Source organism: Amphiura filiformis, chromosome 5, assembly GCF_039555335.1.
Source record: "Amphiura filiformis chromosome 5, Afil_fr2py, whole genome shotgun sequence".
NCBI classification, from domain to species: Eukaryota; Metazoa; Echinodermata; class Ophiuroidea; order Amphilepidida; family Amphiuridae; genus Amphiura; species Amphiura filiformis.
The window spans coordinates 44,024,862-44,041,512 of NC_092632.1; positions in this window are offsets into that span (position 1 = coordinate 44,024,862).

Sequence of the window (16,651 nt, forward strand, 5' to 3'; positions counted from 1 at the left end):
TACATGTAACCTTTTTATGGGACACCTTGTACTTAATCATTGAAAGTGAATCTTTACGTTTAAGAGAGCAATCATCATATTTAAGAAAATAAACATTTTGTTTGTCTTTAATACCTATCTTTCAAAGACGGTTGAAACGTTTTGACCAAAATCAAAACTCATTTATAACACTTTAATAACGTTTAAAATAAGTTGATGTCAGACTGAAAAAACAAAAACAAAAAATGTTTTACCCTGTTTTCAGTGGACTTAATTGTCTTTAGACGGGGTTGTAACCCCGCACCCCACCTGACTACGGGCTTGACAACCCTGTAAACTTTAAACAGACTTTAAAGAACTTGCCAATTTTGGCGTCCATTCTGAATCTTAGGTCTAAATTTAGTAGCAGAGGGATATTATAATTAGCTCAGTCTAACTATGGAAAATAAGGGGTTACCACTAGTGGAAATTTGAAATGAGAATTCTTTTAAACCGAAGAGAATTGGACTTAACTATGAGAATTGAAACTTTTTTCATCCAAATGAATGAGAAATATTAATTAACGTGTTCAATTTTCTTATTTAAAACATTGTGACAGGTTGATGATTGATTAGTATTTCTCATTCATTTTGTCCAATGATGACAATGATATTGACCTCCGGTGAGGTGATTTTACTTACAGTTGCCTTATTTTTTTTAAACTGTGCATTATGGCCACAACGTGCAAGATTTCAAGTAAAACTTACTAACTATCAAGTCCAAACTCTTTGCACTTACGAACCGCGAAAGACGGGTGATCTGTTAGTTATATTTAAATTCACAGCACAAACTCGTAGTAAATTATGATGAGTTTAATTATACACAAGGATGACATTCTCCCAAATCATTTGCTCCCGGTTATCAATCATCGCTGATCAAGTTTATTGGCCATTTCAACCATATATAAGTCGGCCCGGTCAATCCATTTCATGTTTAAAAATTCATTATAAGCTTTAAATCATATCATTTGACTTATCCAGAAGCGCGGTTATGGTTTGTTGAACTCTGCTCCTTCAACAAAATGGCATCTTTTTTCGGTTCTACATGTGTCTCTTTATCCACATTGCTGGTAATAAATATCAAACAGTCATAATTGGCGGTCATTTCAAATCATCCCCAAGTCAACGAGACTCAGGACTGTCCTCTCATTGTTAATTGTTGGTTATACATACCTAGACAAAATACAATGCTTTGTAGCCCATCACTTGAACAGGATTTAGCCAACGCAAACAAAGACTAGAGCTATTTAAGAATTCTATAGACATAGGTAGAAGTTTATTATCCTCTTCAGCAATAGAATTATTGATTGGTTTAAAAATAAGTACCTATGAATATGACCACATTTTACAGAGTAACTCAGAATACAATATGCCGACTTTCGTGGTGTACGGCCACATATGGCGTGATGCATATCAACAAGAAGTTATATCATAATTCTCGTAATAAGTATATCGAATACACAAAGATGTACATGTCATGAATCATTTTAGCGTTTTTATGCAGCTTTAAAGTTTAATGGCCTGTTTTAACTGAAATTTCAACATGGTATGATATGGTGTGATGCATCTCAACAAAAATCTATATCATAATTCTTGTAATAAGTATATCGAATACACGAAGATGTCCATGTCATGAATAATTTTAGCGCCTTTATGCAGCTTTATTAACTTTTTTAATGCATCGACTGACGTTATCGAGATCTAATGGTAAATTGGTTTTCCATTCCCTGAGCCATTCCATTGCTTTTACTCTAAATATAATGCTTTTACTAGATGAAATATAGCTAAATATGCAGACAAATTGTAGACGTTTTCTTTTCGATTAATTCTAACTCTATTATTATGATGATCACGTGGCTACGTTGGCTGGTTTCCAGCCCAAAAGGCAATGTATATAGCTGAACATGCAGAGCTAATGACATCGTGGTTACATTATAATGTTTTAGTGACGAGCATTATGTCGTCACAGACTTGTACTTCTTGTCAGCCAGTTAATTGTGTTCCGCAGGAATATACATAACTACGCTAAACAACGAATGTTCGAAGAAGGGATTGAAATTCCCTATTAATATGATTAAGTTGTGACTACATGTTGAACCATGGAAGATAATTGTTCATTGTTTTTCTCCGCCATTGAGAGGGGGGATACCATCAAAATCGTACAGCTTTTAACCAATGAAGAAAATTACAGCGCTGTCAATACGGAAAACGAGGAAGGTAAAACACCGTTCCAACTAGCGCTGGAAATCAAACATTATGGTAAGTATTTTAAGTATCATGATTTTAAATATCATTATCATTATCATCATCATCATCATCATCATCATCATCATCATCATCATCATCATCATCATCATCATCGTCATCAACAACAACAACAACAACATCATCATCATCATCATAATCAAACATTATGGTAAGTATTTTAAATATCATGATTTTAAATATCATTATCATCATCATCATCATCATCGTCGTCGTCGTCGTCGTCATCGTCGTCGTCGTCGTCGTCGTCATTACTATTATCTTAGTAGACCGCGCATAGCTTTAAAAATTCAGAAACCAAGTAAGGAAATATGAAGTAGTGAAAGTTAGAGTTTCTGGCAAAAGTTAGGTTTCGGGCATTTATGTTTAGGGATAAGTCCATTATTAGACCGAATGGTCATAAGTCCGAAAAGGGTCATATCAATTAGTAAGCGATCTTTAGGCAAACCATTTTTTCATTGAATTTACAACAATATGACAAAACAGGCGAAACTAATAACTTTTCGCACAAGATTTGCAATTTAAAAAGATTTGGTCATTGCTCGTTGAAATGAAGCTAGTATATGGACAATATAAGTGTGCCCTTTCATTTAATGACATAAAATCTGAAAAATATTGTAAGGATCACTCTGGGGGTTTGACTTTTAAAATCTACATTTTGATCAAAAATTGAGCTTGAATAGGTCGTTTTCAACAGATTTACCACACCATTGATTTTGCACTCAACCGTTTAGTGTAAACAAAGACTATGTAGAGACTGCTTGCTTGGAAGCTGTTGGACGGAATTGTGTGCTCAGGGTGTATTGATATGGAATCTGTGCATTGATGCATTTATATAGTTAGGTGCATGATTATAGGTGCTCTGGTTCAAAACTTAAATTTTCAAAATGGTGGCGGCGGCCATTTTGGATTTTGGCCTCTAGCGAAAAATGCCGGGAGGGAGGGACATGGTGGCTATTTTTTTTTCTAAATGGTCCATAGAAGTCGAATCAATCGTCAAACCTTACTAGCCAGAGAGTGGTCACCAAATTGAACTTTTTATATAAGAGAATCATTTTGTAGCCAAACCTTCCCATAATGGAAAGTTAGGGTTCCGGGCATTTAGGTTTCAGGATTAGGGTTAGGGATATGGTTAGCATTAGGGTAAGGGTTGTGTTAGGAATATGGTTATGCTAGCGTTCGGAGTAAGAATTAGAGTCATCGTTATGTTTAGGGTTAGCATTAGGGTTACACTCTTAAAACGATCTACATTTGTAAATAGAAATTTGTCAATTTTAACAAGGAAAGCTTATTCACATGTGGACATAACCTGGGCATAACAGATTTTTCTTCCAAATTAATCGGATATTCTCATCAATATTTCAAGAAACGCATCAAATTTGATATTATTGCCTTGTCATTTAAGAAATGAACAGATTCTCATAAATATGACACAACTTAAATGAATAGTACGAAATTAAAGTGCTGGCTGTAAGTTTGTAGTTGGGGTTGTGATATAAGTTAGTGGGTTATCGGGCTAATGACCCCCTCAATTACATATTATTTCCAACATTTATGGCAGGTCAAAGTGACTGCATGCGCTAGTCCTAAGGTTCATTAGTCCTATAGGGCCACTATACATATATAAGGTGCGTATAATCCGAAAGGTTTGCTAGTGTACTAACCCTAACTCTAACGGTAACCCATACCGAACCCAAAACCCTTACCCTAACTCTATCTTTTACCTAACCCTTTATACCCGAACCCTAACACCGATTATTTCTGATAATTGTCTGTTTTCAATCGTTTATGTAACCACGAGAATTTGTTCATTGTTGTAATGGTTTATTCATTTTCCAAGAGACAAAATGGAAAAGCTAATGTATTATCTTGTAAATGAGTTGAGGATTTTCTGGAAAATAAAAACACCCTGAGACAGTGTAATATTCTTCCCATTATTCTGTGTTCGAGTCTAGTGACAAATACAAGTGATTTGATCAAATCAAATCACTAACCGTGAAATGTGGATATCCAACAAGCTTGAATTACTATGAATTAGCCCCCAATAGAGGGCATGGCCTGAAGAATGAGGAAAATTATGGGGTAAAAAGTAAAAAGTATGAAATGAGTGACTGGTTGTTTCTAGTGAGTAAAATGACATGTTCGTTATCGACAGCACGTCACCCTTAAGATTACTTTTGCTTTCTTTCCCTGCGGGGCCCCTTATATTGGGGTCCCACTTGGAGTGTTTATAGTCGTCGTATGGGAGTCGCCGGCCCTGTGGCCTTGATGGGGTTTTTTTTGGTTTTTTTTTTTGTTGGTTTTTTTTTGACAGAAAAGTTGGTCATAATTAAATACTTTATGAATTATATAGTAATACAGCAGTTTGATTTAGGATTATTTTTTTTTATAAATTTATTTTATATAATTCCAGTTGCCAATGTTACTAGAAAAAGCTTTAAAATGCAATTAAGTGACTCACAAAATTAAACTATTTTTCTGTTGGATATTTTCGCCTTTGAACACCTAAAAGTCTGGATTTCCAACAAAAAGAAGTCACCTTTGTCATGTTCAACGACTTTTGTCCGACACGGTTTATTTTATAGGCCTGTTTGGTCTAACGGCTCGCATCCGACACTTTACGGAAAACAACTTTTATCTATTACATATTGCAGATGTGTCATTGACATGCACCGCATATAATGGTCTGGTAATTTTAATATTTAAATTTGATATAAGATCAGTATGAATTTCATGTTTTAGTTTGATATTAATTGCTGATATAATAGTATGTTAATCGTGGTATAAATCACATCACGACGCCAACTTTTTTCCTATTAATTGCTTGCTTTTTTAAATATGCTTACAGTTATTATACAGAGTGAGTAAAAAAAACTGCAATAGAGCAAAGAATCGATATTTATGTAAGAACCAAGTCGAACTTTCCCAATATTGAAAGTTTCTATAAATGCCACACTCAATGGCCACTTTCTGTAAAATATGAAGTGAATCGCGACAACCGTATAATTTTTATGAGTCCTTTTGCTGCGATACCCAATTTCGTTATTTGTCCACGAGGTACCATGTATTTTGAATGAGAGCACACGGCACCAGATCTGAAACTGACTGTAACTTAAATAAGGTTGATTTTTGCGTTATTTTAATTTCTTTTTTTTCTGTTCAAATAAACTTTCTAACATTACTTTAAGTCCTTCATACCTCACTCGACTCCAACTCCAGTTTTTTTAATCCCAATATGTCCAAATTACTGGATATTTTGTAATTCGCTCCACTTCAATATGCGCGCATTTCATTTTGACATTTGAAAAACCCGCCTACAAATTTGTATGTTTTTGATAGAGAATAAACATCTTTAAAGTAAAGGTAAAATGAAAATAGCAACAAATAATGTTTCTTTTCCTTAAACAAGACCAAGGGCAATAACACTTTTGGTGCTCCATTTTATTTCAATGCCAATGAGGTTATGAAAATGGCAGTTGTTCCAAATCTACCTTTATACACAGAGTGGGCTGACATTTTAGATGTCTCTTGGACAAACATTAAAATTGGGTAGCGCTATAAAATGTGTCATAAAAACAAAACGATAAATGCTAATTCCTTAATTTTTTCACACAAGATGTTTTAAAACCTGAAAGCTTCAACTCGGTTCTTAAATAAAATGGATTCTTTTCTCTATTGCACTTTTTTACGGACCCTTTATTTTGGTAATCATTCATGATGCATGATAGACGATGCCGTAATTGATTTTTGATAAATAAAAGATTTGTTATTAATCATGATGAACGCATTCGGTTGAACTCAGAATTATACAGATGTTTAGGACAAGTAAGCCTTATGTATTCAATAAATAGTCATGAATGTTTATATAATTAGTCACAATGTATGCGTAAGTTATCGAATGCAACATATCTTAGCATATTAATTATTATTATCGAACAACGATTTTTAAAAATCCATTTGATTAGCTAGTAAGCAGAGGCAGTACGGTGACTGCAAATATCAGATGTGGAAAATTGATCAATTTTGCACAAATTAATCAAAATCGGTGTTTTATGATAAAAGTGATATGAAGTATGCACGGTGGGCAAATGGACTACGGAGAAAATGCAATTAAGTGACTCACAAAATTAAACTATTTTTCTGTTGGATATTTTCGCCTTTGAACACCTAAAAAGTCTGGATTTCCAACAAAAAAGAAGTCACCTTTGTCATGTTCAACGACTTTTGTCCGACACGGTTTATTTTATAGGCCTGTTTGGTCTAACGGCTCGCATCCGACACTTTACGGAAAACAACTTTTATCTATTACATATTGCAGATGTGTCATTGACATGCACCGCATATAATGGTCTGGTAATTTTAATATTTAAATTTGATATAAGATCAGTATGAATTTCATGTTTTAGTTTGATATTAATTGCTGATATAATAGTATGTTAATCGTGGTATAAATCACATCACGACGCCAACTTTTTTCTTTTTTAATTGCTTGCTTTTTTAAATATGCTTACAGTTATTATACAGAGTGAGTAAAAAAACCTGCAATAGAGCAAAGAATCGATATTTATGTAAGAACCAAGTCGAACTTTCCCAATATTGAAAGTTTCTATAAATGCCACACTCAATGGCCACTTTCTGTAAAATATGAAGTGAATCGCGACAACCGTATAATTTTTATGAGTCCTTTTGCTGCGATACCCAATTTCGTTATTTGTCCACGAGGTACCATGTATTTTGAATGAGAGCACACAGTGCACGGTAAAGGCACCAGATCTGAAACTGACTGTAACTTAAATAAGGTTGATTTTTGCGTTATTTTAATTTCTTTTTTTTTCTGTTCAAATAAACTTTCTAACATTACTTTAAGTCCTTCATACCTCACTCGACTCCAACTCCAGTTTTTTTAATCCCAATATGTCCAAATTACTGGATATTTTGTAATTCACTCCACTTCAATATGCGCGCATTTCATTTTGACATTTGAAAAACCCGCCTACAAATTTGTATGTTTTTGATAGAGAATAAACATCTTTAAAGTAAAGGTAAAATGAAAATAGCAACAAATAATGTTTCTTTTCCTTAAACAAGACCAAGGGCAATAACACTTTTGGTGCTCCATTTTATTTCAATGCCAATGAGGTTATGAAAATGGCAGTTGTTCCAAATCTACCTTTATACACAGAGTGGGCTGACATTTTAGATGTCTCTTGGACAAACATTAAAATTGGGTAGCGCTATAAAATGTGTCATAAAAACAAAACGATAAATGCTAATTCCTTAATTTTTTCACACAAGATGTTTTAAAACCTGAAAGCTTCAACTCGGTTCTTAAATAAAACGGATTCTTTTCTCTATTGCACTTTTTTTACTGACCCTTTATTTTGGTAATCATTCATGATGCATGATAGACGATGCCGTAATTGATTTTTGATAAATAAAAGATTTGTTATTAATCATGATGAACGCATTCGGTTGAACTCAGAATTATACAGATGTTTAGGACAAGTAAGCCTTATGTATTCAATAAATAGTCATGAATGTTTATATAATTAGTCACAATGTATGCGTAAGTTATCGAATGCAACATATCTTAGCATATTAATTATTATTATCGAACAACGATTTTTAAAAATCCATTTGATTAGCTAGTAAGCAGAGGCAGTACGGTGACTGCAAATATCAGATGTGGAAAATTGATCAATTTTGCACAAATTAATCAAAATCGGTGTTTTATGATAAAAGTGATATGAAGTATGCACGGTGGGCAAATGGACTACGGAGAAGTCTAAATGCATGTCTTCAGTATTTTCTCATTACATACACATAAAACTCAAATGAAACACCCAAACACAAACACAAACACTTACCCACCCGATACATCCCCTGTCCATCCCAACATATTAAACGCCCCCCATACACCCACCCCACACCTCCTGACCCTCACCCCACACATAACCACCCCCACACACCCACACTCCACTCCATCATCGCAAAACCACACACCCCATGCTACCCATAAACATACCAACAAACATATCATACACACCCCACCCACATGCAGACATACATAAATTACACCACCCACTTATGTTAGCAATGTACCATTTCGCGGACTACCACCGAATAATAGATCAGATTTACAGATGAAACTAAGGAAGAACAATGAGCATACTGGCTTATAAGCATCTCACAAAAAGTAACTAACCCCCCTTAAATAATGGCTATTATTCAAAAAGTGGCTATTGTATTACAAATCTGTAAAATGTGTTGGAAGCAGAATTTATTTATGCGCATTTTGACACCGCATTTGACACGATAGCCCAGAAATCAATGCAACACCAGTCAATTTAATGCAGTGAGGTCAAATTTACATACAAATTTTTACAATACAAAAACAATCAGATATCATTACACAGATTTCCTTCCATTACATTGAATACAAAATCAATACAATTTACAACTTTCAAATCGTGGGTTACATTGATTTAAATGTACGCTGTGACGTCAATATTTAGTCAATTGCTACAGGGTGTCAAAATGTGCAGAAATAAATTCTGCTTCCAACGCATTTTACAGATTTGTAATACAATCACCCGTTTTTGAATAATGGTCATTATTTAAGGGAGTTAGTTACTTTTTAAGATGTTACACACAAACACACGTACAATTTCGATACAAAAGCAAACAACCACCATACAACACACTTCCCCACACCCCCCTACCCATCCTACACACCCTAACACACAAAAAGATATCACACCGCAGTCCACATACAAGCATACAAGATACATGAGTATTGTAGTTCTATCATTATGCGGATTAGCAACGAATAATGGATTTGCAATTGAAACTAATAAAGAACATTCAGGTAACAGACAGATAAACAGACATCCAAATACACAAAAAGGAACACTATCCTACACCCCCGACCACACTCATCTTTATACACCCGCACCCGCACCCCACACACCCCCACACACCCCACACACCCCACCTCACACACCCTCTCACGCATTTGCACTATTTAACAGTACTATTGAAAGGAGCCATAAAGGTCCTTTACCCGATCGACAGCCACATCCCTATTTTCCTTCATCAAAACTGAGATTTTGAAGAGTCACAATATGTTTCAAAATTAAGAATTGTATTGCTTAACAGCAGTTTTGATATGAGAAGCTAACACGTGCATAACTATACCCCATAGGATGGTACATACACTTCCGGTGTGGTTACCACAATTGCCATGTGCAAGATTTTCTCTGAAGGGAAAAAGGCAACAAAAGAAAACTTTCGTTGTGATTTATTATTAGCCTTAACTCAAGAACTGGAAATGCGATTATTGGGATTCCTCACCTCATTTCCAATAAGATTAATGTAAGAAATACACTACAGTTGTTTATTCAAATGGCTAAAGCTGGACAAAGCATGACCCAAGCCCTGTCACAGTACTAAACCATTAACAAAATGTTATGTCATCTCTTTTGTTTCATTTCCCTTTAAGAAATAGCAGAACTGCTGATAGATAACGGGATAGAATTAAACACTACGTTACTGCGTATGGTAGAGTGTAACAACCCGGCAGCTGTTACTTTCATTTGCAAACACAAGGACATGTTACAGGCAAGTATTATTATATATTCATTTTAATATTAATGTAACTTAAACTTCTTAAACCAAGGAAAAATTAACAAGGAATATTAAATGGCAGCGGAGGGGTATTAGATTTGAGAGTTCGCAAACATGCAGGTAACAAAGGAGGAGAGAGATGGCAACCAAGATTGGATAATTGGGGACAACTAAAATGTAACAAAAGGTGTGATTTAATGCATGATTTCAAGATTAAATTAAATTACATTTGTATTAACCCTAGAAATACGAAGGAGTACCAACCCTCTAAGGGGTTGTGCAATAATTATGTGTACCCCCGGGCGGTCAATTCTCAAAGTGGTCTGCCAAAATCGCTTGCCCCCTTTGGCCGTGCCAAAATACCTTTTCCCCTTTCGATGTGCCAAAAAACCTTTGCCCCCTCCATTCGGCGTGCCAAAAATGTATGCCCCCACACCCCCCCACCCTCCACCCCCCCCATTTACACATTAAGATTTTGGGGAACCCGAATTTAAAACCTTAAATTATCTTATCACATAATGCGAGCCCAGCGAGCAGGGAATTTTGCTTGAACGTGATCCTAATGTTTTCCTACACCTTTTTATTGCACCACCCCCCTACGGTTTTTTATCCGTCATTACGCCCAAATGACTTTAGCTAATCGTAGATCCAACCTTTGTGCGGCATTTTATTGATGACATTTTTACCCAAGCACCTTACCCGGAGGTATGATCGATGACCATAAGCAGTGGCGTACCTTGGCCGCCCCTTCCCCGGGGGCTGAAGAAAAGTCAATTTTGCCGCCCCTTCCTCAACAACCCGAAAAGGTTGCACCAATTTTTTTACGGTCGTTTGAAAAAGTGAAGAGAAAAAAAAGGATTTATAGGCACTACCGCCCCAAAAGCAACACATTTTGATGTATAGTACAATTTTTTCACATTTTCCGCCCTTTTTTCTTTACTAATTCTTTTTGCCGCCCCTTCTTCTTCCGCCGCCCCTCTTTTTGCCGCCCCTTCTTCTTCCCGCCGCCCCTTCGATTTTGCCGCCACCTGCTTTGACCCTGGGGGGGCTGACGTCCCCAAAGCCCCCCTCCCAAAAAATACGCGCATGATAAGGGTGGGATTGGTGAAGCCCACCATATGTTTCTGCAGTAAAATCCATGATCTTTATTTTCTTTTGTAAAATTATTTCAAGAGATATTGACTTTTTTATTTGTTTGTTAGTTTGAACTAGTCATTTTGTTTATATTTAGGTAAAAAATTTTATTCGATAATCATTTCTGCCGAAACTTGTACATTGTAAAAGGTGGAGACAAAATGTTGGATGGCTTTTCCTCCCAGCTACATACACTTTAAGTACATCATTAGTATTCAGAATGCAAATTGAGGGTCCTCTCGGTATTCCGAAGGTCCGCCATTCCGAAGATTCGCTATTCCGAAGGTTCGCTTTTCCGAACGTGTAATTTTACCATTCGCTATTCCGAATTAGAAACACTGCGCAGCGCCACATCGGCCAGCTCCTCGCTCTGATTTTTAATTCAAAATGCAACTCTTTTTGAACTTTTTATATGTGTAATGTGTATTTCATGACGTTCTTGGATCATCAAAGGATATGACTGCACAGGTTAGAACTCTTTTTAAACTGTATATTGCCAGTATTTTATAATGTTATTTCTACTATCGTGTGTGTATTTCTGCCATATTACATCGCATCAAGGGGGTGACACTAAATTCACGGTTGTTCTATTAGCAACGCAAAATCTATGAAAAATTCGGCTGGTTTACTAGCTAGAAAGTGAGGCCAGTTATCGATCCGTTATAGCTCGTTATGAATAATTCATGTACGACCCCTTGGATCATGTTAATTGAGTTTGGCAAATAACAATGTTGTTAGTTTTGCGAACTTTGCCTGTTCAATGAGAGTACAGCGCGCCCCCATACATCTGGGCACAAATCACGCGAAAACAATCCAGTTTAATGAAGCCTGATGAAATGGCGGACGGGTATTCCCATCAGGCACCAGTGATATGTTTTTTCAAAGAAAGTCAATTGCCATTTGTACTCTTTATTATTTATCTTTGTTAATTAACATATATTTTAAATGCTGATAAATCGTGGTTGGCTGCCCATGATATCTGTTAAATTCAATGTTTTATGAATATAATTCTACCACGCAGAGGGGGTCACGCAGCATAATTTCACATCACCTGACTTAGCTAGATTTCGAAGCTCTGCTCTTCAAATTCATGTAACTTTCAAAGTTTATACATTTAATATATTTAATATGATACTAATTTTTGTTATAACCAACTGGTACACGAAATATAGCCTACTAGGTGATTATCAGCCTTCACTCAGCAAATTGACATGCCCGGCATATGCAGCCATTCTCCGTCTGGATAACATGACTGTCGCCCTCAATACGTCTGGGCACAAATTTAAATAAGAATACGCTATTTGCATATCAATGCGGCCTCATGCTAATTAAAGCTGCCCCATCCAGGAGTTCATCTATGATCGTATGTACACACGACGACGGCAACGAACGATCACTGTTACGTAATAAGTACCACAGAGCATACCTTGAGAGGACACTTGGCTCATTTGCATGGCAGTCGGACTCTCCATTGTATTTGTTCATTTGTGTATGGAGAGCAATGGCGACCCTTCATTTTATTTGTTCATTTGTGTATGGAGAGCCATTCTTGGAGCCCATGGGACTCAGGCTAGGTCCTCAGGTAGAGTCAGACGCTGTATATACTAGAAACGCATATTCTTAATTCCGCGTTTATTCAATGTTAGCATTAAATTTGTATTGCCCGGCAGCGCGCGCAATGGAAAAAACTGAATTTGTTACATAAAAAGAAATGAAAATTAAAAAAAGTAGGGTTCCACCTGAGTACATATTAAATGGGTGTAGAAATTGTTCTGAAAATATTAATTAATTTAGACAAACATACGGGATATAATGAACCTTTGACATGACGCCATGATGACATGATTTTATTAGTCGTTTTATATCACCTATACCGTGTGTCATAATACCAATATTTTGTAATTTTATATAAGAACTAATATTTTGCATCATAAATGCGCAATCCATATGTACAAACGAATACTAATCTTCAAGATATTAATAAGCTTTAGAAGACTTCAAAATAACAATAGCATGTCATAGGTGCTGGCCTTGTCCTATTGTACTTGTTCATTTGTGTATGGAGAGCTCACTGACCTGTATAGAGGTCAATGGGAGCTAGAGCTTCTTTACGGGGCACTATCGGTTTCAGCGCGTAGTTCATTGAACTCAACGGACTGTTATTTGAAGTGCTTTTATGTTATTGCAAAACGGATCGTGGCGAAAGCTAATAAATAATTCATACCAGGGTTTAATTGATCTGGGATGCGGACATTTCATTATTCGCAAACCACCGGGATTCGATATAGGTTTGCGTTGTAAAATGAAAATGTGAATAAGAGTGTCATCCCCCTGTAAGTACCCGCGAATTCAAAAGCGGTATTGTACAACCTGATTCTATAAACATGTCATCGATCGACGATATTTTATTACATAGAACTGCCTGTGTGCCGGGTTCATGTTGCAATATTTCTTCTGAATTAATGAACAGATTACAAACGTTGAACATCTTTTCAAACTCTTGCCATGGACATGAACTTCATACTCATCCCTCAAGTTGTAAACAAAACAAAGCTGGCCAAACACGATTAAGGTGGCGCAAACGTGGTAAACGAGGGGGGCAAAAACATAGAATTAACACAATCATCACTTCTCATTATTCTACCCATACAAACTGTAATGACGTTAATTTGAACAATCTCATCAATGTTCCACTTGGATGCAAGAAATTCCTTGATATAAATGTGTGGAACGCTCGATCAATGTGCAATAAAACTATATCACTTCATGACTATGTACTTGATTCTGATGTGGACATCCTTGTGATCACAGAGTCATGGCTTGGTGAAGAGGACCCAGTCGTAATACTATATATGCGTCCGGTCCCGTGGGACCAGAAGCGAAAAATGAAACTCAAAATGGACGCCAGTTCTACGGGTAAAACAATGGTAAATGCTTCGAATTCAATCAAATTCTTATTAAAATATTACTTTGGTCCCAAGAATTCCAAAATTTATAGCGTCTATATGCATTTGAACTATGGTTCAGGAATTATCGGGTCAAAGGTTAATCTTCACATTGTACAGGGGTCAAAATTTCAAATAGCTCCGATTTTTATCAAATTTGCATCAAATTGTTCCTCTTCCTTCAGAGATTCCGAAAAAGAATAGTGATGTATATAATTACCAAATTATATAAATAAATTACATATATGAGATGTTAACGGTCAAGACCATTTGAATGCATTGATCTATGGGGCTTTCGGCCCTTTCGCTAGTGCAAACTATTCTTTTTATGAAAACTTGATGCAAATTTTATGAAAATCGGAGCAACTTGAAACTTTGACCCCGTACATTGACCTTTGACCCAATACATCCTAAACTAAGGGTCAAATGTAAATGAACTCTATATTTGCAATTGTTAGGACCAGTGGAATAATTTGACATGATTGAGTGAAATCGAAGCAGAATTTTTACCATTGTATTACCCATAGTATTGGCGGCCATATTAAATTTCATTTTATAGGATCAAGACCTCAAAATGGAGCATGATAAATATTTTTTGAATTCAACCCCCTCAAATCACCGAAAATATGTTGTTCATTAACTTTATTCATGAACTTTTTATCTTTCAAACTGAGATGAGATTTTGTACAAACACACTACACACCGCTGGAATGTTTAATTGGAATTGGAATTGGAATCTAAATTTGGAATATTACGTACTGCCTTCTTTATTAAATAAAAAGACAAAGTGAGCAACTTTTCTTAATTAAAGGCCATATTTAGTACCACCATTGATTTACCCATAGCAACTGAAGCTGTGAACAGTTTAATAAGCTATTCAAATTTATTTCGACTATTTCTACATCTTATTTCAACAGTACGTCTGGTCTACGTTAATAATTATGTTTATTGTTGTTAATATTGTTTATGAATTTTTACACCTTTCAACAGTGATTCTACTTGAGTTTCTATTATTGTTTGCAACATTATTTAGTTTTAAGAATTGACGAAATAACTATTTTGATATAAAATTGGATCGATTGAGCCCATATTTATTGGTCGAGCTATGAGTTTTAAAATATTGGACGAGACGCAGTCGAGTCTAATATTTTAAAACTCATATCGAGACCAATAAATATTGGGCGTAAAGCATCCAATTTTATCATTATTATGTTTTGGATCCAATATTTTCACACACTTGGGTTCATCAAAACATAATAATGATTATAGTTGGGTCAATATACATGATATAATTCAATATTGCCGCACTGCCAAATCCTAGTAATTTCATTTACCGGCTTGGGTGGAACATACCGGGGAATATAAAATAATTCCACAGAGATATCACCTACTCCCACTCATATGAATCCTACACATTCCCTTTTAAGGGAGTTTTTGTCAAGTGATCAGTTTCCTTGACGTGCGATTCAGATCTTTATCATTGCAAACAAGGTAGCTAACAAAATACTACCTAAATGCACTACATGTACGTAGTAGTAGATAAAGGGTGAGAAACAGACCATTACCATAGATAATCGGTGTCTTGTTGAGGTATGGTGAGCATGTTAGTCATATTAACCATAAAAACGAATAACAGCAATCTCTCAACACGCGATATTCAAAATTCCCGCGCCGAAATTTTCTAGAGCAATGACGTCATGGTTATTTGTGCTCATTTGTCGTCAGGCTTCATTGAATTATTAGGACGTCATTGCTCTAGACAATTTCGGCGCGGGAATTTTGAATATCGCGTGTTGAGAGATGGCTGTTTTATTCGTTTTATGGTTAATATGACTTTGTTTTAAATAAAACCATGTGATTCGTGCTTGATAATTATTTTTCTAAAATATAAGACATAATGTTGGATTGCCGGACACTTCCTTTAAGCGCATGCGTGAATCACAGGGTCTGCGATGACGCAATCACCCTAAGTGTTATATGCTCACGGAATTGCTGCTCGAGCAGCGATAACCCGTGTAGCTACCGGTCCGTGATTGTGTGGTTGCCATGCGGGAGGGTCAAAGGTTCGAATCTCGGGGGTGCCAAGTGACTTATTTGTTCATCTTCTCTCCTTTCTCGTATCTTCTTTAACTTCCCATATCAAAAAGCAGGGTTAAGTGTTAGGGTTAATGTCACAAACAGTCATTATGGTCATTTCAAGAAGACCCTATTTACATTTGGAACAAGGAGGGTTTTCAATAAGCATCAAAACTGATGGGTACCTATCCTTTTGATACAGCCTGTATCACGAGACAAGTATATATCACGAGACAATTTATAAGCCTGTTATATTCTCACAATGCATGTAACAGAGCGTATTGATGTTTATCTATTTCTGACAAGAACGAAATCCCAACCCTAGCGTAAAAACGAGACACGCGATTTTTATATTTAGATACCATTTTGATGTGTTTTGAACAGGGGCGTAGCCAGCTTTTTTGGTGGGGGGGGGGCAAAATAAAATTTCTGGGACACAGTATGTCTTCGAGCTTCAAAAAAGGCTTTATTGGGACGATGTGCGTGCGTTGCGCGCAAAAATTTAGTATTTTACACTATTTTGGCCCATGATCGGGCTGAATTTAGTAAAGGGGCTCCTTGTCCCTTTTCTTTTCCTTTGCCCTCTTG